This window comes from Sus scrofa, chromosome X (assembly GCF_054392235.1).
Source record: "Sus scrofa isolate SSC_HxYL_T2T_F1_AM1 chromosome X, Sscrofa_HxYL_maternal_Yorkshire_Landrace_v2.0, whole genome shotgun sequence".
Lineage (NCBI taxonomy): Eukaryota > Metazoa > Chordata > Mammalia > Artiodactyla > Suidae > Sus > Sus scrofa.
This window is the reverse complement of record NC_139401.1, coordinates 41277244-41304749: the sequence shown is the minus strand read 5'-3', so window position 1 is coordinate 41304749 and position 27506 is coordinate 41277244. Positions and strand designations below refer to the sequence as shown.

Genomic DNA, 27506 nt, shown 5'->3' with positions numbered 1-27506 from the left:
TGAGTCTGCATTATTCTCACTTATCCATCTGATATGAAACATACAAAATAAAAGCCAAGCTTGCACACTGATGTTAAATCTAAACACATTTTCATTTTCAGAGCTAACCTATCTTTTGTACCTAATGCGGAGGACTAACCTTGATTGCTCATAAGAAAAGCTGGTTGTCATCCTTCATAAAATTATTCTCTCCTACTGATGATTAGGGACTTTAAGGGAGCTCCCCACCCTCAACACACACACACACACACACACACACACACACACACACACACACACATACAGAATGAATCTGGCTTCTTCTCTTCTCTAGTTGTGCAACTTTGACAAGTTATTGAACTTCAGACTTTTTTTTTTTTTGGCTTTTTAGGGCCACCCTTCAGCATATGAAAATTAACAGGCTAGGGGTCAAATCAGAGCTACAGCTGCCAGCCTACACCACAGCCACAGCAACGTGGGATCCGAGCTGAGTCTGTGACATATAGCACAGTTCATGACAACACTGGATCCTCAACCCTCTGAGCAAGGCCAGGGATCGAACCCACATCCCCATGGATGCTAGTTGGGTTCTTAACCCTCTGAGCCACAACAGGAATTCTCAAACTTCTCGTAACTTCCTGACTTGTGTGTTAAAAAAAGAGAGGTTATTATACCTCCCTCACATTATTATTTTTCCAGATTAATTGAGATCTAATTGATAAATAAAAATTACATATATTTAAGATAGAAGTGATATTTTGATTTACATGTATATGTTGTAAAATGATTATCACAATGAAGTTAATTAACATACCCATCACCTCTCATAGTTGCCTTTTGGTTATGGTGAGAACACTCAAGGTTTACCTTTTTAGCAAGTTTCAAGTAAACAATACCGTATTGTTAATTATAGTTACAATGTTGTGCATTAGATTCCCAGAACTTAAACTGAAAATTTGTACTCTTTGACCAACATCTCCCCATTTTCCCCACCTCCCAGGCTCTGGCAACCACATTCTACTCTCTATCCCTACTTCAATAAATTTGACTTTAATACCACATACAAGTGACATCATGCTGTATGTCTTTGTCTGACTTTCACTTAGTGTAATGACTTCCAGGTTCATTCATGTTGTTGCAAATGGCAGGATATCCTTCTCTATTAGGGCTGAATAATATTCCATTTTACGTTATCTTTATTCATTTATCAGTTGACACTTGGGTTATTTCCATATCTTGGCTATTCTAACAGGTTGGAATGAGTTAACAAATATTAAAGTACTTAGCAGAGCATCCAAAAAATAATAGAGATTTAATTAATTAGTTTCCTTATTTCTTTCATCACCTTTTCCCCCATATCCAAACATCCCTTAAAGCTGAGCTCAGAGCCAACTACTCTTAGAAACTTTTGCTTGGCAATTCCAGGTTCATTTGGTCAGGTTCTCTATTCCCTGTCAGGTAAGACTGTCATGTAAAATAAGCATACACTTATGATTCAAAATTTATAAAATTAGGAGTTCCTGCTGTGGCACAGTGGGTTAAGAATCCAACTGCAACAAGCAGGGTCACTGCAGAAATGCAGATTCAATCTCCAACCCAGCACAGTGGGTTAAAGAATCCAGCATTGCCTCAGCTGCAGCATAAGTCAGCAGCTGTTGCTTGGATTCAATCCCTGGCCAGGGGACTTCCATATGCCACAGGTATGGCCATAAATAAAATTACAAAATTATATTGAAGTTCCCTGGTGGCCTAGCAATTGAGGTTCCAGCATTGTCACTGTTATGGTTCAGGCCACTACTGTGGGAGCGAATTACATCCCTGGCCCGGGAACTTCTGTATATCACAGATGCGGCCAAAAATTATAATATTAGAAATTTTTGATTTATACAATAAATTATAAAAATTTTAAGTCTATTTTAGACATATTAAAATGTATGCATTATCTGAAATTGAAACTTAATTAGGCATCCTTATTTTTATTTGCTAAATGTGACAAGTATCCTTTCAGATATGATTGGCCTTTTCTATTTTGATGTTTTTTATAAATCTTTCAGATTCTAGTCTGCTTCATGACAGGAAGCATGTCTTTTACTTCCTTTGTATTTCCCACAGCAGCGAACCGATGTTCCAGGCCCATTTTCCAAGCCTGAAGCAAGATCAACTCCTCTGTGAAGACTCGCAGGTTATTGCAGCAAACTGCTGAGACCATTACCTCTTCAATAATAGCATATTTCCCATGTGGTTCATTTTGCATGAATCTGTTGCTTTTGTGACATTTCTTATACTAGGATGTTGAATTGTTACTTCACTTTTCATGTGTTTATTTCTTATTATCCTGAATCAGTCAGAATATTTTGGTGTCAGCAACAGAAACCAACCCTGATTTAAATGGAAAAGGAATTTATCAAAAGGATATTGAGTGACTCTCAGAAATGCCTGGAGGTCTGATGATCCTGGCTCAAAAGGACACCCTAAATCCTTCCACAGACCAGAGATGATTAGCTGTCATCCCCAAGCACTAGGCACTGCCACTGTACCACCTACGCTGCTCTCTGGAAAGCCGAGGTTCCCTCCACCCACCCAGGCCCAATGTGGAAGGAATGTGTCTGAGTCATCACATGCCCATGCTCTACCTGCCAGGGAAGCTAGAAAAGTGTAGATTAAGCATCTTAAGTTTTCCTAGTGGAAGGTAGAGCTTTTCTAACACCAAGAATCATAAAGTGGGGACTTTGCTACACAAAAGGAAAGGATTGAGAGGCTGAGAGACAAAAATGGATAACTGATCAGGCTTCCTAAGAGAGGAGGGACCATATCACCACTAAAGTATCCAGAACAGCATTTTGCACAGGAAGTAGCCAAAAAATATCTGTTGATTGGATAACTGATCCTGGCCACTAAAAATATGTTACTGACTTTTTAAAACTTATTGCAGATCCATTCTGGGGAATATTTAAAAGAATTACATTTATGCATCCTATTGTCTATCATTAAAAAGATGAATAAAGCAAACTCCCTAAACTCTAGGAGCTTCAAGTAAAGAAGGCCTACTGGACAACATTTACAATGTGACAGGGTAAATAAAGGTTCAGATGTAGGAAAAGGAGAAGGTACTATGGAAAATCATACAAGAGAGACTCTAGCTCAGGGGAGGAGTGGGGGAGGCAGTTGCATAGAGGAAATAACACTGGTACCTACTAGTTTGAGGGGAGAGGGTGGATTTGTCCATCAATAGGATGAAGGTAGTAATGATGATGAACTGGTCAAACAAGTCAACCAGGAAACAGAATTCATAGAAGAGAAGTGTCCACAGTGAGGGGTGAATGTCTTAGTGGGAGCTAGAGGGAGGAATACTTTCGGTAAACACATGCAAATACACACACGATGTCCTTTAGGGCAAATAACACCCAATTTATACAAATAAGAAAAGCAGACTATGCCAACTCAGCTGTGATATATGGCTGGAGGACAACTCCTAAGAAGGTGCCAATGACTCTAGAAGGTATCCAGAGTGAATAATATTCAGGAGCATGAAAAACTACCTGAAGTGCCCAGTCCTTGGCCTTACTTCGCAAGACAAGGTCATTGTATAATGATGTAGAAAGCAATGCTTTTCAAACTGCACATAAACAACACCTGAAGTGGTCTATACCCACACAATCAAAAATATGAGAGCCACATGTGCAGTTTTAAATTTTATAGTTGGTACATTTAAAGTAAAAAGGAGATAATATTGTCAAGATGTTAGTTCTTTCCAACCTGATCTACAGATTTAATGTAATCCTAATCAAAATCCCAACAAGTTGCTTTGTAGATATTGACAAACTTACTCCAAAGTTTATATGGAGAGGCAAAAGACTCAGAATAGCCAAAACAATACTAAAGGAAAAGACCAAAGTTCATAGACTGATACAACCCAACTTCAAGACCTAATATAAAACTATAGTAATCAAGATGATGTGGTCTTGGCAACAGAATAGACAAGAATATCAAAGGAACAAAAAATAGAGAGCCCAGAAACAGGCCCACATAAATACAGTTAACTGATCTTTGGCAAAGAAGCAAAGTTAATACTACGAAGAAAAGACAGTCTTTTCAACAAATAGTGCTGGAACAACTGAAAATCCACGTGCAAAACAATGTATCTACATATAGACCTTATACAATTCACAAAAATTAACTCAAAAATGGATCACAGGAGTTCCCGTCGTGGCGCAGTGGTTAACGAATCCGACTGAGAACCATGAGGTTGCGGGTTCGGTCCATACCCTTGCTCAATGGGTTAACGATCCGGCGTTGCTGTGAGCTGTGGTGTAGGTTGCAGACACGGCTCGGATCCCGCGTTGCTGTGGCTCTGGCGTAGGCCGGTGGCTACAGCTCCGATTCGACCCCTAGCCTGGGAACCTCCATATGCCGCGGGAGCGGCCCAAGAAATAGCAACAATAACAACAACAACAACAAAAAAAAAAAAAAGACAAAAAAAAAAAAAAAAAAAAAAAAAAAAAAAAAAAAATGGATCACAGACTTAAATATAAAATGTAAACTATAAAACTCCAAGAAGATAACATGAAGAAATCTAAATGATCATGGGTATAGAAATGATGTCTTAGATATAACACCAAATATACAATTCATAAAAAAAAGAATCAATAAGCTGGACTTCATTAAAATTACAAATCTCTGGGGAGTTCCCTTGTGGCCTAGTGATTAAGACTCAATGCTTTCACCAATGTGGCCCATATTCGATCCCTAGTCTGGGAACTGAGATCCCACTTCAAAGCAGTTGCATGCCACAGCCAAAAAGGAAAAAGATTAACTGTTGTCAAAAGATTAAACTGTTGTTCTCCGAAAGATACTCCTACAAACTGGAGAAAAAATACTTGCAAAAGACACATCTGATAAAGCACTATTATCCAAAATACACAAAGAAAGAATTCCCACCGTGACATAGCAGGTTAAGGATCTGGCATTGTCTCTGCATTGGCTCAGGTCACTGATGAGGCAAAGGTTCAATCCTCAGGCTGGCACAGTAGGTTAAGGATCCTGCACTGCTGCAGCTATAGGTTCCAGCTGCAGCTCAGATTCAATCCCTGGTCCAGAAACTTCCATATGCTACAGATACAGTGAAAAAAATTAAAATTAAAGTGAAGTAAGTCAGAAAGAGAAAGACAAATACCACATGATAGCACTTATTATCTGGAATCTAATATACAGTCCAAATAAACCTTTCCACAGAAAAGAAACTCATGGACTTGGAGAACAGACTTGTGGTTGCCAAGGGGCAGGAGGAGGGACTGAGATAGACTAGAAATCTGGGGTTAATAGATGCAAACTATTGCCTTTGGAGTGGATAAGCAATGAGATCCTCTTGTATAGCACTGGGAACTATATCCAGCCACTTGTGATGGAGCATGATGTAGGATAAAGTGAGAAAAAGAATATATATATATGTATGTGTGACTGGGTCACTTTGCCATACAGTAGAAAACTGACAGAACACTGTAAAGCAACTATAATGGAAAAAATAATCATTATAAAAATAAAATAAAGTGGCTATAAACACACAAAAAATTAAAATTAAAAAATTTTTAAATAAAAAATAAAATACACAAAGACCACAAAACTCAACAGTAAGAAAAAAAACCTGAAGTTCCGGTTGTGGCTCAGTGGAAACGAATCTGACTAGCATCCATGAGGACGCAGGTTCAATCCCTGGCCTCACTAGTGGGTTAAAGATCCAGCATTGCTGTGAGCTGTGGTGTAGGTGGCAAATGCAGCTCAGATCCCAAGTTGCTGTGGCTGTGGTGTAGGCCAGCAGCTACAGCTCCAATTCGACCCCTAGCCTGGGAGTGATGCTGCCCTAAAAAGACAAAAAGAAAGAAAGGAAAAAAAAAATTAAAACTGGGCCAAATACCTGAACAGACACCTTACCAAAGAAAATATAAAGGTGGCAAAGAAGCATATGAAAAGATGTTCGATACCACACGTCATCAGGGAAATGCAACTTAAAACAATAACGAGGAGTTCCCTTTGTGGCGCAGTGGTTAACGAATCCGACTAGGAACCATGAGGTTGCAGGTTCGATCCCTGGCCTTGCTCAGTGGGTTAAGGACCCGGCATTGCTGTGAGCTGTGGTGTAGGTCGCAGACGAGGCTCGGATCCCACGTTGCTGTGGCTCTGGTGTAGGCCGGCGGCTATAGCTCCGATTGGACCCCTAGCCTGGGAGCCTCCATATGCCGCGGGAGCAGCTCTAGAAAAGGCAAAAAGACAAAAAAATTAAAAAATTAAAAAAATAACGAGATACCGCTGCACACCTATGAGAATGGTCAAATTCCACAAGACCGCCCACACTGAATGCTTACAAGGACATAGAGCAAAAGGAATTCTCATTCATCACTGCTGGTAATGCAAAATGGTACAGCCACTTTGGAAGAAAATTTGGTGGTTTGGTATAAAACATACTCTTAACCATACAATCCAGCAATCACACTCCTTGGTATTTAGCCAAAGGAAGTGAAAACCTAGGTCCATACAAAAACCTGAACAGGAGTGTTTATGGCACCTTATTCATAATTGCCAAAACTTGGAAAGAACCAAGATGTCCTTCAGTAGTTGAATGGATAAATAGACTATGGTAGATCCAGACAATGGAATATTATTCTGCACTTACAAGAAATGAGCTATCAAGCCATGAAAAGACATGGAGAAAACTTAAATGTATATTACTACGCAAAATAACCCAATCAGAAAAGGCTACATACTATATGATTCCAAGCATATGAAATTCTGGAAAAGGTAAAACTATGAAGACAGTAAAAAAAGATCAGTGGTTGCCAGGGGTTAGGAGGGAGGAAGGGATGAATGGGTGAAGCATAGAGGATGTGGGGGACAGTGAAACTATTATGCATGACTATAATAGTAGATACATGTCACCATACATTTGTCCAAACCCACATAGTATATAACACTGTCAATGTAGGCTCATCAATTGTAATAAATGTATCGCTCTGGTTTGGGATATTGACAGTGAGGGACCTGAAATTGCTCTAAAAGAGTATATTTAAAGTAATAAGAAACATGATCTTAATTTTATATTTTGTTCAATTCAATACATGAAAGACATTATTATCACAACAGGGTGGAACCACACTAAGGCCTTAGAGAGGTTCTTATGTTGGGGAAGAGTAGATCAAATACAGACATCTTTCTTATTTTTCTGTGCCACCCAGCTCCATGTAAACAGAAATGGAAAACACCAAATAAAGTTCAGAAGAGGTAGTTTCACACAGCTATGTTTACCTACCATCAAATTTTCCAAGGGGCTTAGAAATGGATAAACAGAGCTCAAAGTGAGATCTGAATAGGTAAAACAAAAATCAATTATTTTCAAATATAGGTTTGAATGGAGACAAATAAAAGAATTCGCTTAAGTAACAATGGCAGTTCTAGGGAAATAGCCTTGTTTATAGATGTATTAAAACCATCAAAAACCTGTAGGGAATCATTTTTCTGAGAAACAGTTCCCTTGAAAATAAACAAAACTTATTTGCTCTGAAAGAGAAGGAAAAATTCACACAAGACAGCTTCAAAAAGCAACTTTTCAACCTAAATGAAACAGAAAAGCTTCATCTCTGAAAACCAGTCATAACAGAGCAAATCAGTGCTCAGAAAAAGAAATTCAAAATACAAAGGAATCATGGAAATGGAGAACAGACTTGTGGTTGCCAAGAGGGAGGGGGAGGGAGTGGGTTGGATTGGGAATTTGGGGTTAATAGATGCAAACTATTGCCTTTGGAATGGATCAGCAATGAGATCGTGCTGTATAGCACTGGGAACTATATCTAGTGACATGATGGAGCATGATAATGTGAGAAAAAAAGAATGCATACATGTATGTGTAACTGGGTCACCTTGCTGTAAGTAGAAAATTGACAGAACACTGTAAACCAGCTATAATGGAAAAAATAAAAATCATAAAATTAAAAAAACAAAGGAAATTTGAAAAGACACTAGCAACTATAAGATGAAGATTTATTTTATTTATTTATTTCATCTTTTTAGGGCCACACCCACGGGACAGGGAGGTTCCCAGGCTAGGGATCGAATCGGAGCTACAGCTGCCAGCTTACACCACAGCCACAGAAACACCACATCCGAGCTGCATCTGCAAACTATACCACAGTTCATGGCAACACAGGATCCATAACCCACTGAGTGAGGCCAGGGATGGAACCTGCGTCCTCATGGACATTAGTCAGATTCATTTCCACAGAGCCACGATGGGAACTTCTAAAAGATGAAGATTTAAATGCCCACAAGTAACCATTAAAAAGCAACCTCCGGAGTTTTCTTGTAGCTCAGTGGATCCAGCATTGTCACTGCAGCTGCTCAGGTCACTGCTATGATATGGGTTCAATCTGTGCCCCAGGAACTTTTGCATGCCACAGGTGTAGCCAAAAAAGAAAAAAAAAAAAAAGGAAATCTACAACTGAGAATAACCAAATTTAACCAGGCCTCCATCTACAGACTTCAAAAAGTCAAGTGAAAGTCAACATCAATTTGTGTATATATATATATAGTTATGTATAGTTAACTCTTAAATAGCTAATAGCAGTGAGTGATTTACTTAATCAATTACCTGGTACTTGGATACCAAGAGCCAAAATCAAATTTAGAGATTAGATTATTATAGACTAAATTGTGTCATCCCCCCCACAAAAAAAGTTCATATGTTGAAGCCCTAACCCCTAACGTGACTTATTTCAGCTATAGCATATATAAGGAGGTAATAAGGTTAAATGGGGTAGGAAGGGTGGGGCCCTAATCGAGTAGGACTGGTATACTCATAAAAAGAGGAAGAGATACCAGAGCCCTCTATTTTTCCCTGAGAAAGCAAGAGGGTCTTCACCAGAAATAGCTCCTGCTGGTACCTTGATTTTGGACTTCTAGACCCCAGAATTGCAAGAAAGTAATTTCAATTGTTAAGGCATTTGGTGTATAGTTACTTTATTTTTATTTTTTATTATGATTGATTGACAAAGTTCTATCAATTTCTGCTGTACAGCAGTGACCCAGTCATACATATATATACATTATTTTTCTCACATTATTCTGCATCATATTCCATCACAAGTGATTAGATACACAGTTCCCTGTGCTATACAGCAGGATTTCACTGCCTGTTCCCTCTATATGCAAGAGTTTTCATCTACTAACCCCAGACTCTCAATCCATCCCATGTACTCCCCCTCCCACCCAACAAACACAAGTCTGCCCTACCTGTCCATGACCTTTTGTGCTTGGTAAATAGAGCATTTGTGCCAATATTTTACACTCCACATATAAGTGGTATCGTATGGTGTCTTTCTCTTTCTGACTTACTTCACTCAGTATGAGAGTCTTTCATTCCATCCATGTTGCTGCAAAAGGCATTATTTTGTCCTTTTTATTGGCTGAGTAGTATTCCATTGTATATATGTATCAAGTCTTCCTAATCCATTCATCCATCGATGGGCATTTAGGTTGTTTCCATGTCTTGGCTATTGTGATTATGGATCAGTGCTGTAATGAACATATGGGTGCAGGTACCTTTTTCAATGAAATTTTTGTCTGGATATATGCCCAGGAGTGGGATTGCTGGGTCATATGGTAGTTCTATTTTTAGTTTTCTGAGGTATTTCCATACCGTTTTCCATAGTGGTTGTATAAATTTACATTCCCACCAACAGTGTAGGGGGGTTCCCTTTTCTCCACATCCTATCCAGCATTTGTTATTTGTTGACTTGTAAATGACAGCCACTCTAACTGGTATGAGGTGGTACCTCACTGTAGTTTTCATTTCCATTTCTCTAATAATTTGTGATGCTGAGCATTTTTTCATGTGCCTGCTGGCCATCTGTATGTCTTCTTTGGCAAAATGTCTATTTAGGTCTTCTGCCCCTTTTTCAGTTGGGTTGGTTTTTTTTGTTGTTGAGTTGTACAAGTTGTTTGTATAATTTTGAGACTAAACCTTTGTCAGTTGAGTCATTTGCAAAAATTTTTTCCTATTCTGTGGGCTGTCTTTTCATTTTTTAATGGTCTTCTTTGCTGTGCAGAAGCTTTTGAGTTTAATTAGGTCCCATTGGTTTATTTGTGTCTTTATCATCTTTATTCTAGGAGGTGGATCAAACAAGATGTTGCTGTGATTTATGTCAATGAGGGTTCTGCCTATGTTTTTCTCCAGGAGCTTTATAGTGTCTGGTCTTAACATTTAAGCCTTTAATCCATTTTGAGTTTGTTTTTGTGTATGATGTTAGACAATTTCTAATTTCATTCTCTTACAAGCAGTTGTCCAGTTTTCCAAGCACAATTTATTGAAGAGACTATCTTTCCTCCACTGTATCATCTTGCCTCCTTTGTCATAGATTAATTGACCATAGGTGTTTGGGATTATTTCTGGGTTTTTATCCTATTCCATTGACCTATATTTCTGTTTTTATGCCAGTACCATACTGTTTTGATGACTGTAGCTTTGTAGTAGAGTCTGAAGTCAGGGAGCCTGATTCCTCCAGTTCCGTTCTTTTCTTTTCAATATTTCTTTGGCTATTCGAGGTCTTTTGTGCTTCCATACAAATTTTAAAATAGTTTGTTCTAGTTCTGTAAAGAATGTCATTGATAATTTGAAAGGGATTGCACTGAATCTGTAGACTGCCTTAAATAGCAGTATCACTTTGACTATATTGATCCTTTCAATCCAAGAGCATGGTATATTTTTCCATCTATTAGTGTCTTTTTTGATTTCTTTCATCAGTGTCTTATGATTTTCAGAATATAGGTCTTTTGTTTCTTTAGGTAGGTTTATTCCTAGGTATTTTATTCTTTTTGATGCAATGGTAAATGGGATTGTTTCTCTAATTTCTCCTTCTCATCTTTCATTGTTAGTATACAGAAATGCAATCGATTTCTGTATGTTAAATTTGTATCCTGCGACTTGACAAAAGTCATTGATGAGCTCTAATAGTTTTCTGGTAGTGTCTTTAGGATTTTCTAGGTATAGAATCATGTCATCTGCAAACACTGATCGTTTTACTTGTTCTTTTCCATTTTAGATTCCTTTTCTTTCTTTTTCTTCTCTGATTGCCATGGCTAGGACTTCCAAGTCTATGCTGAATTGCAGTGGTGAAAGAGGACAGCCTTTTCTTATTCCTCATCTTCGTGGAAATGCTTTCAGTTCTTCACCGTTGAGAATGATGTTACCTGTGGGTTTGTTGTGCCTTTTACTATATTGAGGTAGTTCCCTGCTACAGCCACTCTCTGGAGACTTTTTATCAGGAATGGGTGTTGAATTTTGTCAAAATCTTTTTCTGCATCTATTGAGATGATCATATGGTTTTTATTTTTCAGTTTGTTGCTGAGGTGTATCGCACTGATAGATGTGTGGATACTGAAGAATCCTTGCAGCCCTGGGATAAATCCTACCTGACCATGGTGGACAATCTCTTTAATGTATATTTGTATGGGGTTTGCTAATATTTTGGCAAGGATTTTTGCATTTATGTTCATCAGTGATATTGGCCTGTAATTTTCTTTTTTTTTTTTTGTGGTATCTTTGTCTGGTTTTGGTATCAGGGTAATGGTGGCTTCATAGAATGAGCTTGGGAGTGTTCCTTCCTCTGCAATTTTCTGGAAAAGTTTCAGAAGAAGAGGTGTTCACTCTTCTCTGAATGTTTGATAGAACTCAGCTGTGAAGCCATCAGGTCCTGGACTTCTGTTTTTTTGGAAGTTTTTAATCACATGTTCAATTTCGGTACTTGTCATTGGCCTATTCCTACATTCTATTTCTTCCTGGTTCAGTCTTGGTAGGCTGTACCTTTGTAAGCATCTGTCCATATCTTCTGGGTTGTCCATTTTATTGGCATACAGTTTCTCATAGTAGCCTCTCGTGATCCTTTGTATTTCTGCAGTGTCAGTTGTAACTTCTCTTTTTTCAGTTCTAATTTTATTGATTGGAACCCTCTCCCTTTTTTTCTTGATGAGTCTGGCTAACGGTTTATCAATTGTGTTGATCTTTTCAAAGAACTAACTTTTGGATTCATTGGTCTTTTCAACTGTTTTCTTTTTCTCTCTGTTATTAATTTCTGCTCTCATCTTTATGATTTCTTTCCCACTACTAATTTTGGGCTTTGTCTGTTCTTCCTTTTCTAGATGTTTAAGGTGTAAGGTTAGGTTGTTTATTTCCATTATTTCTTCTTTCCTGAGATAAGACTATATTGCTATAAACTTCCCTCTCAGAACTGCTTTTGCTATGTCCCATAGGTTTTGGATTGTTGTATCTTTACTGTCATTTGTCTCTATGTGTCTTTTAATTTCCTCTTTGATTTCTTCAATGATCCATTGGTTGTTCAATAGCATATTGTTTAGCTTCCAAGAGTTTATGTTTTTGCTGGTTTTTTCTTGTAGTTTATTTCTAGTCTCATAGCATTGTGGTCTGAGAAAATGCTTGAAATAATTTCAATTTTTTAAAATTTATCAAGGCTTGACCTGTGGCCCAAGATGTGATCTATCCTGGAAAATATTCCATGTGCACTTGAGAAGAATGTATATTCTGCTGCTTTGGGATGGAATGCTCTATAAATATCAGTTAAGTCTATTTGGTCTAGTGTATCATTTATGGCCTGTGTTTCCTTGTTGATTTTCTGTCTGGATGATCTGTTCATTGCTGTAAGTAGGGTGTAAAAGTCCCCCACTATTATTTGCTACTGTCAATTTCCCCTTTTATGGCTGTTAGTAGTTGCCTTATATATTGTGCTTCTCCTATGTTGGGTGCATATATATTTAAAATTGTTATTTCTTCTTGTTGTATTGATCCTTTGATCATTATGTAATGTCCTTCTTTGTCTCTTGTGTCCTTCTGTAGTTTAAAATCTATTTTGTCTGATGTGAGCATTGCTACTCCTGTTTTTCTATAATTTCCATTTGCAAGTAATATTTTATTCCATCCCCTCACTTTAAGTCTGTATGTATCCTTAGATTTGAAGTGGGTCTCCTGTAGACAGCATATATATGGGTCTTGCTTTTGAATCCATTCAGCTATTCTTTTTCTTTTGGTTGGAGAATTTAATCCATTTACATTCAATGTAATTATGGATATGTATGTATTTATTGTCATTTACTTAATTTTTTTTTTGGATTGCCATTTTGGGTCTTTTTTCTTCCCTTCCTCTTTTCGTTGTCTTTTCTTGTGATTTGCTGACCATGTTCAGTGTTATGCTTGGCTTGGTTTTTCTTTTTTATGTGTGTGACCATTATAGTTATTTGACTAGTGGTTCCCCTTATATTTTGGTATAACCATCTATATGTTTGCAGAATTGTTTTGTCTTACTGGTCTCCTTAATTTCACATGCATTTTCAATTCCCATAAGGATAACAGCTGATCTCTCAGCAGAAACACTACAAGCCAGAAGGGAGTGGCAAAATATTTTTGAAGGAGAGGAACCTAGAACCAAGAATATTCTACCCAGCAAAGCTCTCACTCAGATTTGATGGAGAGATCAAAAGCCTCATTGACAAGCAAAAGCTAAGAGAATTCAACACCTCCAAATTAGCTCTACATCAACTACTAAAGGAACTTCTCCAAGCAGAAAAGGAAAAGCCACAATTAGAAACAAGAATATTAAAAATGAAGAAGCTCACTGGTAAAGTCAAAGATAATTTAAAAGTAGGAAATCACCCATTGTCAAATATGATATCTAAACTAGCAAGCATGAGGAGAGGACAAATGTGGTCTATGGTTTCTTGTTGTGGCACCCTAAGTTGACTAACAGTGTATTTTGGAAATCCACAGTATACAAAGAGATTCTCAGACCATCTTTAATTAATTAATTAATACACACATCGACAGCTAATTGACTCAGTTGCTATGACGTTGAGTGATCAAAGTGCAGGAGTTCCTGCTGTGGCTCAGTGGGTTAACGATTCAGCTTGTCTCTGTGGCATTGCCAGTTTGATCCCCAGCCCAGCGCAGTGGCCACAGCTGTGACTTAGTTTGTAGATGTGGGTCGGATTCAATCCCTGGCTCAGGAACTTCCACATGCCATGACTGCCGCCAAAAAAGAAAGAAAAAAAAAAAGTATGTGTGATTATCTGTGTGCATGTGGTTCTAATGGTGATGACTGGTCACAGAGGTTTTAAGGTCTAATAAATCAATAAGAACTTAGCCCTGCAAGAAATAGGAGAGATCATTCCTAGCAACTAAATGCTCACTAGTTAGGGTGAGAAAACTAATTTATGTAAAATACTTAATTATTCTCACTTGCGTTATTCACACAATAGTTCTCCTTTTAAAGATACAGGATCAGTGCTTCCTTCACAAGAAGCTGGCAACAAAGGAATATCATTTGGTGCCATTAGTCCTGAAACTGTCTCAAAAGACTTTCTTCGTGTAATTCTTCTAATTACCAGGAACATCTGAAAACACAGAGCACCAGGATAGCCCAATGTAGCTCATTAAAACCCAGGTGATGGCAGTGAGAATACTAATGAGATAAGAATTAATTGTGTGGTGTGCTCAACGCATTGAATCACAGACTGTTAGAACAGAACTTTAAAATATTGGAACTAAACTTAAAGATCAAACAGTTCAAGTTCCCAGTTTTACAACCCAGGCTTCTAAGTCCTTTAAAGGACTATTCAAGAATATTAAGTGTACACACCACATGCTCCACATGTCAAAAGGAAGAAAACTCTTGAGACAAATGCTAGAAGATAAGAAAGAAGGATAAAAGGAAAATAATACATATTGAGCATCTACAAAGTGCCAAGAGACACAGTGCTAAATATCGAATGTTAGTTATCTTACTTAAATTCTCTTATGTACCTCTTACGGGAAAGGTATTATTTACTCCATTTTACAGATGGAAAAACAAAGGCTCAGAGTATGTAAGTGACTTGCATAAGATGTTACTATACAGATAAAAGGGTCTGAACCAGTGTTCTGCCCTGACCTCTGGCCAATTCTTAAGAACTTACTCTGCTTTCACACCTCAAACACACCTCCAGCCTAATTCTTAAGCATAGAGTCAAAAAGAGTTTAATTGTATCTCAAAAGTAATAAAGTCTCTGAGAAAATCACCCATATTGCCCTTTAGAGCCAAAGCATTTATTCCCATTTGCCCAGGGTATTATTGCTCAGGATTCCCAGCTGAGATGTGCCCTTGGAAGCTATGCCCTTGGTAGATAAGAACTGACCAAAGTTATCCCCACTCTTCAAGGGTAGCCACATCCAAGGATTGGTCCATGGCTGTCAGGTACAAATGTCCAGCCCCCTTGCCTCATTTGGGGGCAACTCTGAAGAACCAAGTCAGCTTCAGAGCTCCTCACAAGGTCGGCTGAGGTCTCTGTCATGACTATGTCATAGCTCAACTCCTCCTTCTGCCCAATCCTGCTTCCCTCTCTCCCTTGCAAACGCCGATCTTGAAGGCACCTCAACCCAAGGAAAAAATTGGGAACCTGACTTAAGAAATATATCATTCTTAATTTAACCACAATTTTTATATAGTGCTTCTGAAACAACGTAAGGAAACTTTTAATAGCTGCTACATAATCACTCCCTACCAATAGGAAAATAAGTTGATAAGTCCTTTGAGGGGGTGGGGGTGGACATAAGAGCCTCAAAGGGCACATCTGGTTAACAAATCAGGGTCACTAATTGGCTGAGATAATAAAGGGACATTCAAGAACTGGGGAGAACATAGTGAGAACAAGTGCCACATGGAGGAAGAAAACTAAAAGAAGACCCTAGACATTGGGGCATGAGAGAGAGGAAACAGAGGAGCTTGGAGGTAAACAAAACCATCTCAAGAAGGTCATTTGCAGTAGTGTGTACAATATTGGCTCGCTCCTCTGTCTCCCCTGCAAAATCTTCAGTGAATTGGACCCTATTTACTTTTTGTAAGTAGATTTCTTTAGGGGAGCTCAGAGAGGTTGCTGTGGAGATAATCTAGCACCTGGACTTCACTTTAATGAAAAAAAGTCAGGAAATGGTAACATAAACTCGTAGAATCTAAGGAGACAGATGCACTGTGCCTCTGGTTGTTAAGGATCTAAAGATGAAGCCCACAATCTATTGAAAGAGAAGCTACATCAATATACCAAAAAAAAAGGTCAAATTAGAAACAACAGTATGCCATTTCCACTATCAGTCTAGCAAAGCAATTTTTAATGAAATTACCAATACAGGAAAAGAAAGTACATAGAAATTGACTCCCCTACAGTATTTGAAAGATTGTATGTTGTTACAACCTTTCTAAAGGGCAATTTGATGATATAGAAGAAGAAGCTTGTACAGGTTCATGTTCTTGGACCCAATATTTAGTTGTCAGGAAATGTATCCCAAGGAAATGGTGATAAACACAAAAATTTATGTACATGAAAATACTTTGGAACATTACTTTAGTAGCTAAAAACTACTCAACAGTGGGAAAATGTTCAAATAAATTATGCTACATTACTGGAAATTCTTTCCTCAAAGAACATTTAATGAGATGAGAAAGTACTTATGATAATGTTAAGTGAAAATATATGTACATCAGCTTTTTACACTAAACAAACTAGATTCCCAAATCTGTTAAAAAGAAAAAAACTATAAATCTTTAAATTATTTGATCCAGATTATAATATGTGTACATGTATAAATGAGTATATAGATATAACTGTGTGTGTGTATATATATATAATATATATATAATATATATTTTTGTGAATTAGGCAAAATGGGTCATGCATTTTTTGCAAACAGAAAAAAATGGCATAAAAAAAGAAATTAAACTAAAAGGCAAAATGCAGAACAAAATCTAAGATTCTATCTCCTTAAACATAAGGGTAACTTGTTACTTCTCATTTATATTAAACAAACAACCCATTTAACCACTCAAACTAAGTGCCTGCGCCTGGTTGTATGAACTAATAAAATCATTCCTCCATATCTTCCCAGGAAATGAAAGAAACAATTCCTATGAAGTCCAACTGTTAGGTCATCTGATTTAACATTTCACTTAAGGAAATATGGTTATGATATCCAAAGAATGAAGAGCCTTGACTGCTGTTTTCCTGTGGAGAAATCTGCCTGGTCTTCTCCCAAGGCTTAACTTGGGGGTTTTAATTTCCTTCCTGACATGGCAAGCACTAATGGAAAAGTTGTTAGGCAGAGAGGCATGTTCAAGTTGGCACTTTTGCTTTGCCCTTAACTTTCTATGAAATGTGTGAGAATTTAGGCTTTTCGCAGACAAAGGGCTTATCAAACTGATGAGCCTTTTTCCCTTTAAAAAAAAAAAAGAAAGAAAAGCAGTCTTCCTCCACTTCCTTCACAGAAGAAGTCTGCTACCCCTCCAGGAAAAACAACAAACAAACGAAAAATACATTATCAGCTTTAAAACAACACTGTGTTACTCCTACCAAAAATGAGGTGAGACACTGTTTCTCCCTTCCAGGACCTCAGTGTCTACTAGCAAAATTAGATGTGTAAACAATTACAAGATAATGAGATAAATATTATAAAGGAGTAGAGACAGAAAGTGGTGGGGCCATAAGGAGTTTGCCTCTGTGTTCTCAGTGCCCATTTCCAAACTTATACAAGGTACCTGACATATTTTCTTAGTAAGTGAAAGAATGGATGGATGAATGAAAGGATAAATTAATGAATAGGATATGGAATGCTTGCATATGAACTTGACCTTGAAGGACATATAGGCTGAAATAAAAACAGCCACAAGATTTTTCTTTTTCTTTTTAGGCCACATCCATGGCATATGCAAGTTCCTAGGCCAGGGATGAAATCCAAGCAACAGCTGCAACCTATGCCACAGCTGCAGCAATGCCAGATCCTAAAACCCACTGCACTACAGCAGGAACTCCAAGCCACAAGACTTTTGCAGCTCCTTCCATTAAAAGGTGGAGTCTGTTTCCTCACCCTTTTAATCTGGATTAGCTTTTTCCTTGCTTTGACCAATGGAATGTGGTGGAAGTCACACTCTGTAAATTCTAGAGCCTAGACTTCAAGGCTAACACCTTTGATTTCCTTGAATGCTCCTGCCACCAGGTAAGGAAGCCTAGGCTAGATCACCAAATGACGACTCAGTGCCCAAACCCCAGATATGTGAGCAAGGCCGTCTTTGACGTTTAGCCCCAGCTGAGCTGCCAGCTGATTGCATGAGTGAGTCCAGAGAAGACCACCCAGTTAACCTATGGATGTATGCAAAATAATGAGTCATTGTTGTTTTCAGCCAGTAATTTTTGGAGTGGTTTCTTACATAACAATAGAAAACTAAGACTTAAGCATTAACTGAAGGGGAAGAAGAGAAAAGAGAGAGGAGGGAGAGAAGGAAGCAGAAAAGGAGGGAGGGAGAAAAGATGGGAAGAAGGCTGTTTGAAAAAGAGCAAAACAAGTTCAGGCTTACAGAGTGTTCAAGAGCACAGTATGTTTAGGGAACAACGAGAACTCTGGGTGGCAAGAATATGAGATTCTAGTAAGAAAGCGGCAGGTAGATGAGGTTCAAGAGTTTGGTGGAAACCAGATTATGAAGGACCTTGTTTGCTAAGTTATGGTCAATGGGGTGCAGAAAGGTTACATACAGCACTTTCAAATTGACATGACCGTGTCTGTTTTCTAAAAGAGAAAAATTGACAGTGGTAAAGAGACTGAATTGGAGGGTGAGGAGCTGGTAACAAGAAGAGTAGGTATGAGACTATGACACAGACTCAAGTGCAAGAGAATGAAGATTTGAATGAAGGCGGACAGTGCAGATGAGAAGGAATGGATCCTGCTGGGGCTTCTAGGGTTGACACACAAGAATTTGACAGCTTCAGATGAGAGCAGGTGACGTAGCATAAAAGAACCCCCATTTTATTATGCACGTGGATACTGTGAGCCAGGTATTCAGGTAGGACACAGTGGAGACGTCTCTCCTTCACAATGTCTGGGATGATGACTTGAACAGCTGAAGGTGACTCAAATGGCTGTGTTTGGGGTATCCTCTTCCAAAATATTTCCTCACACACATAGCTATTGCCTGGTCCAGGCAGCTGAAGGACAGACTGAACTGAGACTGTTGACTGGATCACCTATATGTGGCCTTTCCATATGGACTGTATTTCTCATATCATGACAACCGGGTTCTGAGAGAGAGTGCCCTGAAGAGTGACTAAGGGGCTATAACACCAAGGCAGAAGCTGCATGGCCCTTTCTGACTTAGCTTAGAATTCATATGGTGTTATTTCTGCCACATTCTCTTAATTATTAACCTTAACAAATAGTCCAGATAGACAGAGAGACAGACAGATATGATAAATTTGGCCAATAAAATGTGGTGGAAGTGACACACTATGAGTCCTGGAGCCTAGACCTCAGGGGCCTTGCAGTTTTCACCTTTGATTTCTTTGATGTTTCTGCCACCATGTAAGACAGCCTAGGCTAAACCCCTAAATGATGAGAAATACAGCCAAATAATATTAATTAATTAGTAAGAATCTTTATATTAATTATTAAACAAGTCACTAAGGCCAACCCACATTCAAGAATAGGGTAATTTGGCTCCACTTCTTGATGGGAGAATGGCAGGTCCCACTGAAGAAGGGCCTGAGAAATGGGAGTTTTGTTGTACCCATCTTAGGTAAAAACCAACTGCCACACTCAACAACATTGAGAGGGAGGAGAAGAGGAAGCTTGGGCCAGGCAGAAGAGGAGCTGAGGAAAATGGACCTTCAATGGACAAGGCCCAACTAGTAGAACTATAGCTGTCATTGAAGTAGAGGAAGACAGTTCTTAACAGCTCAGGGGTACAGAGCCTGGTGGATGCTTCTCAAAGTCAGTGGGTGGTGGCACCAGGTCAAAGCAGTTCACTCATTCTCCACTGAGCCACCCAGCCAAATGAGAAAAGTTTTAAGGTAGAGGAATCAAAGCCTATTAATTCAGTAGAAACAGAGCAAGCAGCTAAAGGCAGCAGAGGTAAGCTAAGGCTTCATGATGACAAAGGCTTCTAGAGTGAATACCTGGCTCAACCAAGAGATGGTTTTGGGCAACAATGTTTTATTCTAGGTGACACTACACACATGGCTAAGGGTGCTAATGAGTCTCCTACTGTAATAATAGTAGTTATAACCACTAACATTTATTAACATTTATTGAACATTTATGATGCATTAAGGCACTAGGCTAAGCACTTCACATACATTCAATCCCTGAGAGATGACTACAATTATTATAAGCATGTTTCAGCAAAGATACTAAGGGTTAGAAAGGTCATAAGTCTAGCAAGTTATAATACCACAAAACATAAAAGGATAGCAGCCTGTTGTATTTTCTAGAAGCCAAGTCTCCTAACCAGCGTAGGCCAAGTCAGAGTGATATCAGTAATGGGTGAAGATGAGATGGGAGCCCAAGCTGACTGATCAGATGTAAGAACTTTTCATTTTTGCTTTTGAGGGCCGCACCCGCGGCATATGTAAGTTCCCAGGCTAGGGGTTGAATCAGAGCTACAGCTGCCAGCTACACCAGAGCCACAGCAACACAGGATCTGAGCCATGTCTGTGACCTACACCACAGCTCATGGCAACACCGGATCCCCGACCCACCGTGTCAGGCCAGGGATTGAACCCACATCATCATGGACACTAGTTGCATTTGTTTCCATTGCGCCATGACGGGAACTCCCACAAGCACTTTTCCACTAGGAATTTCTGTTCTCTGTGACCAGCCTAGGTGGCAGGGTGAGCCAAGCCTCCAAAGAACACATTCCACAATGCAGTGGCTGAGAGCTGCAAAAGGCAAAGTATCAGGGTGGGGGAAGGAGCTGACAGGGAAGAGTGGGGATGACTTGGAAGTTTCTAGATTGGGAAACTGGGTGGATGTGGTGCTGTTACCCAATAAGAAGGCAGTTTGGGGAGAACAGAGTGAGTTCAGCATTGGTCATTTCAAGCATGATAGAATATTATTTATTCACCTTTTTAACATGGAGTACAAAACAATACCATCCCTTTCTTGGATTCCCTACTTGAAAAAAAAAAAGAAAAAAGCTATTAAAGACAATTTGAGTCAAGCAAATTTAAGGCCCTAGATATAGAACATGGAATTTCATACATGAAAGGGACCTTAAAATTCATGCAAATCAATCTCCTCATTTTACAGATAAATAAATTGAAGCCTAGAAAGGTTAAAAGTCTTGCCCAAAGTCACACATCCAGTGTAATGAAGTCAGGCTCATTTGCTAAATTATAAATCCCCCCCTCAGTTTTTTTCATTCCTTCTCTTACTTGGAAATACGTGAACATTTTAAAGCCCCAAACAAGAAATGCAGCTATTTGGGGAAGAACCAAAAAAAGCCCCACCATGGTTTGTGCTACGCACGCAGCTATGAAGGAGCCGTTATCCAATCACTGCAGTTGCCATAGCTCAGCTCACATCCTACATAAATCCCCTGACAGCAGCAAAAATGCAGCGCAAAGAGCTGGCTTATTCTGAACACTGTTCAGAACCAGACAGAGAGGGGAGGAGACAGAAGCCATCATTTATCATCTGGGACAAAAGCCACAGTCAGTGGGAAAATCAGATTTTCCATCATTTAAAGGGTATTAAAGTAAAAAAGAGACCTGGAAAGATGTGTCTGAGGATGCTTTTTTTTAAATGAAGGCAGCACATGGTGGGCTTAGCTACTATATGGATTTAGATCAGATGTGACGTTAAATCTATATGCCAAGGGAGAGAGCATGAAAGACCTGTGGCTCACTGATTCCCCTCACTCAACCCCAGCTCAATATTATTTTATTAGCTTGTTATTGATGTTTTGATTCATGAAGCAATGATAAAATCCAGTGTTAAAATTCAGTACATAAGCATGAACACAGTGGAAGTGATTATTTGAACAACCAAAAACACCCTAACGTAAGGATAATCCAGGTGGCATCATCAACTCTCTTAAATGATTATATTTTTTTGGAACTCTAGGAAAATAAAATAGAGAAACGGGAAAGTGGGAGAGTGTGTGAGCTGGGTGAGTCAATGGGAAGCCAAACAGAAATAAATATTTGGGGCGGTCCTTTCTCACTAGAGCTCCTATTTGTCACAAAATTAATTTCAAAATAAGTTGCTTAGATTAAAGTAACTGAGAAGCTCAGGGCCTCATGAATAGCAACCAAAGCTTTCACATACAGGCCTCACTGGAATTTGGCTTAGGGCTTGCAATACAGAGTGGGGAGAATGGATGAGCCCTGTCCTCCTCAATACATACCCCTCTTAATCTGGCCATGAAAGATTGATCTAAGCCCCTCTCTCTTCAACCCATCATCCCCTGCCACTCTGGCCTTTATTCCTGAATGTAGAGGAAGAAGAGAAATGAAGAAACAAAGAAAGCAGCAGCAATAAGGGAGGGCTCAATAGAAAGCAACATTAAGTTACCAAAATACCTGAAATACCTATTCCTGACAATTCCACCCTAAAAATGGTTATTCCATAGTCTGGAGACCAGACTGTCACACGCACGTTATCTCCCATGCCAAGGTAGGGCTACATTCCTTTCAGGTTCTCAGATATCTATAGATATAGATGATGTCCCTGTAGCAAAAAATGGTTAGCTGTCCATTAAAATTCTTGTTCCCCTTCATAGTACAGACTTGTTACTAAGCACAGAGAACTACACTTCCCTGCATCTACTATTTTAAAGGTATAGCCACATGACTAGCTGTCCCCAGTGGAATGAAAAAAAAGAAGCATGGAGTTCCTGCTGTAGCTCAGCGGGTGAAGAACCTAACTAGTATCCACAAGGTCGTGAGTTCCATCCCTGGCCTCGCTCTAAGGGTTAAGGATCCAGCATTGCCGCAAGATGCAACATAGGTTGCAGATGTGGCTCAGATCCCACATTGCTATGGCTGTGGTGTAGGCTGGCAGCTGCAGCTCCGATTTGACCCCTAGACTGGGAACTTCCATATGCCTCAGGTGGGGCCCTAAAAAGGAAAAAAAAAAAAAAAAAGAAGTGAAGGAGTGAAGGACATCATTCTGGACCAAGACTATTTCTTCTTTTTTTTTTTTTTTTTGGACCAAGACTTTTAATAGAAGCACTTTCTCCATGCTTTCTTTGTACTTCCATGGTTACATGCAGATAATGAAGACAAGGTCCTCGGGAAGAGTAGAGTTACAAAACAGAAGGAACCCGAGTCCCTGAATCAGTCTATGGAGGAAAACCAACCATTGATAAGAAATATCCAACTGGAAAGTTATGTGAGGAAGAAATAAACTCCTATTATATTGGGGCCATTATATATGTTGTGGTCATCTCACAGAAGCAGAATGGACGTCCACCCCAAAGTTGGTTTGGGTGTCAAGACTGTTGATGCCACACATACACCGTGAGCATCTGGAAAGATTTTTCATATAATGAGGTTTTCTACAGAGAGCAGGGCAAGACCCCAAGGTCCAAAAGTGGCTTGAAAGAGCAGGAAGAGGCAACTAGCTTGGAGTTTAATGCTGGTTAGGGGGCTGGGCTGGGGCGTGGGTTCCCACACATCTTGCATAGTTTGAGCTTCCAATATCACCAAAGGAAGAAATACCCAGGCATTCTTATTGGCTTCTCCCAATGTGCAGTAAAAAGGGAAGGGAAGTGGTGACCTTGAAAGCTGTCAGGAATCTCTCATCAAAAACTGAGTCAGGGAGTTCCTGTCATGGCTCAGTGGTTAACAAATCCAACTAGGAACCATGAGGTTGCAGGTTCGATCCCTGGCCTCGATCAGTGGGTTAAGGATCCGGTGTTGCTGTGAGCTGTGGTGTAGGTCAGACGTAGCTCGGATCCCACGTTGCTGTGGCTATGACGTAGGCCAGCAGCTATAGCTCCGATTGGACCCCTAGCCTAGGAACCTCCATATGCCATGGGTACAGCCCTAGAAAAGACACACACACACAAAAAAAAAAAAAAAACCTGAGTCAGACTCCTTATTACATTTACCCTTGATATTTGATGACTGAAATGTGCCAAGTTTCATTTAATTGAATGAACTTGTGTAAGTAGGCCATTACATTGTTCTCTGAGGCCTGTAGCCTAAAGCCAGCAAGAGAAGTAAAATTTCTATTGGATGACTTGCCCAACATCCTAGTGTTGCATATTTTGAGAAGAAAAATGACTGCTTTGGTCCCTCAATAATGTCTGCAACTCTGAAGGGGATAAAGATGTCTTGGTGAGGCCTTGTATTGTGGATTTAGTACATGTGGAGACATGTGTGACATTCATTTATAATGTGCGAGGCAAGACTTTCCAGAGTCTTTTATCCCAAAGAGGGCATCCTTGGACAAAGAATTACTACCACTGGCTGAGCCAGACAGTCAGAGCATTACCAATGGCCCATGAATGTGTAAAATGGACAAATGGGGCCAACTGCTGGCCAGGGCATCCATTGCTAACATGACTGCCTGAAGTTCATCCAGTTGTGCTGAGGTCCTATCTTTGATCAGGTTAAGATCTGGCTAAGGGATGAAAACAACCCTCTGGCAAGCCCCATTATATGTAATAGTGGCAGTACCATACATAAAGCGTATGAAACCCCACTGTCATTCATTCAGTTGATTTCAAGGGGCTTCACATAGCCAAATGGGATCTTAGAGAGAGGTGACCTCCTCCAGTTCCATGGCATCTGGCAAAGAACTGCGGACAGGAGAGGCCACCCTCTCCCGCAGGTGTGATGCACCAAAAGACCCCAGGTTTGGCTCCATCTGGTAGCAAGATAAGCTTAGTGGTCATGCCAAGCTTGCGCGGTGTTGTTTTCATAACCCAAAGCAGAACGGCCAACTGAGCACAGAGGGTCACATGCTCTGAGCCTGAGAGCCTCCATCTTCAGAAGTGCCCAGTACACAACCAATACAATACACTGCATTTCCATCCTTGAAGACCCTGCTTTAACTAATGTAAATGAAAAATGTTGTGTGCCATATCAGCAAACAAAGGATGCCATCAAGCCGTCAGCCACTATCTCTGCCTTGAAGGTGAGCCCTGAGGGAACTCAGGATGGGAAAGAACAGGATAGTGGCCCTAGACAGCTAAGGTGCATATTGAAGGAATGATTTTCAATGAGCCCAGACTCTTGGATCTTTCTCATACACAGAAAAGCACTAAATTGATTAAATTTAGCACTTTACATTCCATGTCTGGTTTTAATTAACTAATCTTTCTAAGTTCTGAATACTTAGTTTTTGTTGCAGAACTCCTATTCGTCCTGGCTCCTCCTTTATCTCTTGGGAATAGTCTCTCAGAGCTATCTGACAGGCTGCCTCCCAGGCATGAGTTCTCAGAAAGCGCACCAAATAAAATAGAATTTTCAACTTTTAGGTTGCGCATTTTTTTCACTTGACACTAACAATAGGCCGCCATACCAAACTCACCTTCATTTTGCCTGTTTTTCCACAGCTGCAAAGTGGAAACTCTGAAAAGGCTGATTTAGTTTCCACAGCCGGTTGTTTGTATGATTACTTCACCCTACAAAACATTCCAAAATCCAGATTCTCAGAAAGGGTGGCCTCTAAATCCACCAACCAGTTGTATGGCAACTTGTTTATGGTTTTGTGATGGTCTTGTCTATGGTGCTCACATCCTCTTCCATTGGGAACTTGCCATCCAAGTCACTTGTTGCTTCCAAGTGAGCTTGCAAGTAGCCTTAGAAACTCAGGGTGAGAAGATTTATACAAAGGTACAGAAAAGGGGGTGAAATGTTTCTTCATTGTATGACTAATGCAACTTTCCTAAGGAGGAGACAGAAAGCTGATGACTCACTTTCTGCATTTGTTTCCCATTATAGCATTTATTTATTGACATATGGCTGAGAGGTGTTGCCATTGATGGAGCCTTAACCTGCTAAATGAAGCCAGCCTAAACTTTTCAGCAGGGTGAGGCTTCCAGCCCTTGTGTCTGGGATCTAGACCATCAGCTCCCACATGGAGAAAACTACTGACATAGGAAGGAAAGAAAAAGTGCTCTGTGCAAAAGTCAACCATGAAGATTCAGGTTAAGTAAAAATAATGCTGACAAAAGGTTTTTGTTTTGTTTTTGTTTCTGTTTTACATTTTTACTTAATGTTTTCCTCCTGTTCTGCTGTTTGCATAATTCAGAGTATGGCTGTTAGTTTCTAATTATGCAGTCTGCTTATAGTTTTTCTTTTAGAAAATGAAATTAAATACTGCTCCTGTACTTGTACAATTAGGAGATCTCCTTGGTCTACTTATCTTGTTCTTTCACTCCCAATAAGGCCCAACCATTTGGGCCACATGGTCCAAATGTTTTGGCATTGGTTTTTCCTGTGACTGGCTCCAGTTGCCAAGCCTCATTTCTCAGGAAAGCAATTTTCATGGCCCAGGTTTGCAGGTGGAAAATATAAGATTGCATGAAGTAGGACTGCAGAAGTGCCTATTACTTGTTAAGTAAAGAAATTAATGCAGAGCTCATTTCTTCAAACTTCATCACATCACATAGGAAACTCTTCTCTTCTGAGGATGCATGGAAGGGACTATAGACATAGGAGCCTACAAAAACAATTTGAATCCTGACTCAACCACCTCATCACTTACCAGCTATTTGCCCTTGGGCAACTTAACCTCTCTGAGTCTCAGTTTCCTCCTCTTGGAAAATGAGGATGATAACAGTATCCACCTCAAGATATTGTTATGAAGAGTGTGGGAAACAATGTGTATGTTTTTAGTTTTCTTGGGTTTGTCCCCTCCCACCATCCCATTCAAGCTAAGTGTCAGCTTTAAGTTCCTTGGGTACAAGAAGGATAGGGTGAGGGACTAAAAGCCAAAACGGTCTACAAGTTCCTGGCTTTGGTTTCCAAAAGAGTAATCCCCTAGGACCTAGGAGAACAGAGAGCCTCTGGAATACAGAACAAAAGCTTGAGGGAAAAAATGAAGGAAGAAGGATTTCAGGACCCAGACTAGAGCAAGACTCCTCTGGACAGAGGTGAGGAATGGAGAGGGGAAGAAGAGACACTCCAGAAAATCTGGTAGTGAAACCAAGCAGGACCCTGTGGGACCCTCCTGGGTACAAATCTTTTCCGTGTCCCCCATTTCTTGTTTGTAGGAAATAGGCTTCATTCAGGCTCCCAGACCTTCCCTGAGTTCCAAATGACAGATTCAAACAGTTGCTAATCAGGGATGGGAGAGAATGAGGAAACAAAGGGGGAACAGTCAAGAAACAACAGTGCAATGATTAAAGTTGGGTCCTGGTTCCTCCTCAAGGAATATAAATAACAATATCTTTGAGTTCTTCTGCAAGAACTAAGGCCCCCACCCACGTGGAGGATGGTAACTTCAAACTCAACACAAGATTCCTGAAGCACCGCCCATTTACCTCACCACCAACCAATCAGAACAGTGAAACACCCTGCAGCACTCACCCCAAATTTTGCCTATAAAAACTTCTCTCCAAGAGTTCCCTGGTGGCCTACCAGTGAAGGATTTGGCATAGTCACTGCTGTGGCTTGGGTTTGATCCCGGGCCTGGAAACTTCTAATGCTGTAGGCTCAGCCAAAAA

At 39.7% G+C, this 27506-nt stretch overlaps 1 protein-coding gene across 8 annotated transcripts in view; it reads right to left on the bottom strand.

The window, feature by feature from the left end:
• The window catches only part of LOC146394562 (uncharacterized), a 965202-nt gene that overhangs the window by 804083 nt on the left and 133613 nt on the right, over positions 1-27506 (bottom strand). For 3 of the 8 annotated variants that reach the window (XR_014835331.1, XR_014835330.1, XM_085007853.1), the window contains exon 4: positions 4918-5088. The exons of 4 other annotated variants lie outside the window; for them this stretch is intronic. The gene's annotated coding sequence lies outside the window, so the exon portion shown is untranslated. Of the gene's footprint in view, positions 1-4917; positions 5089-27506 lie in introns of those variants that run through there. One more of the 8 variants, XR_014835334.1, reaches the window with a different exon arrangement.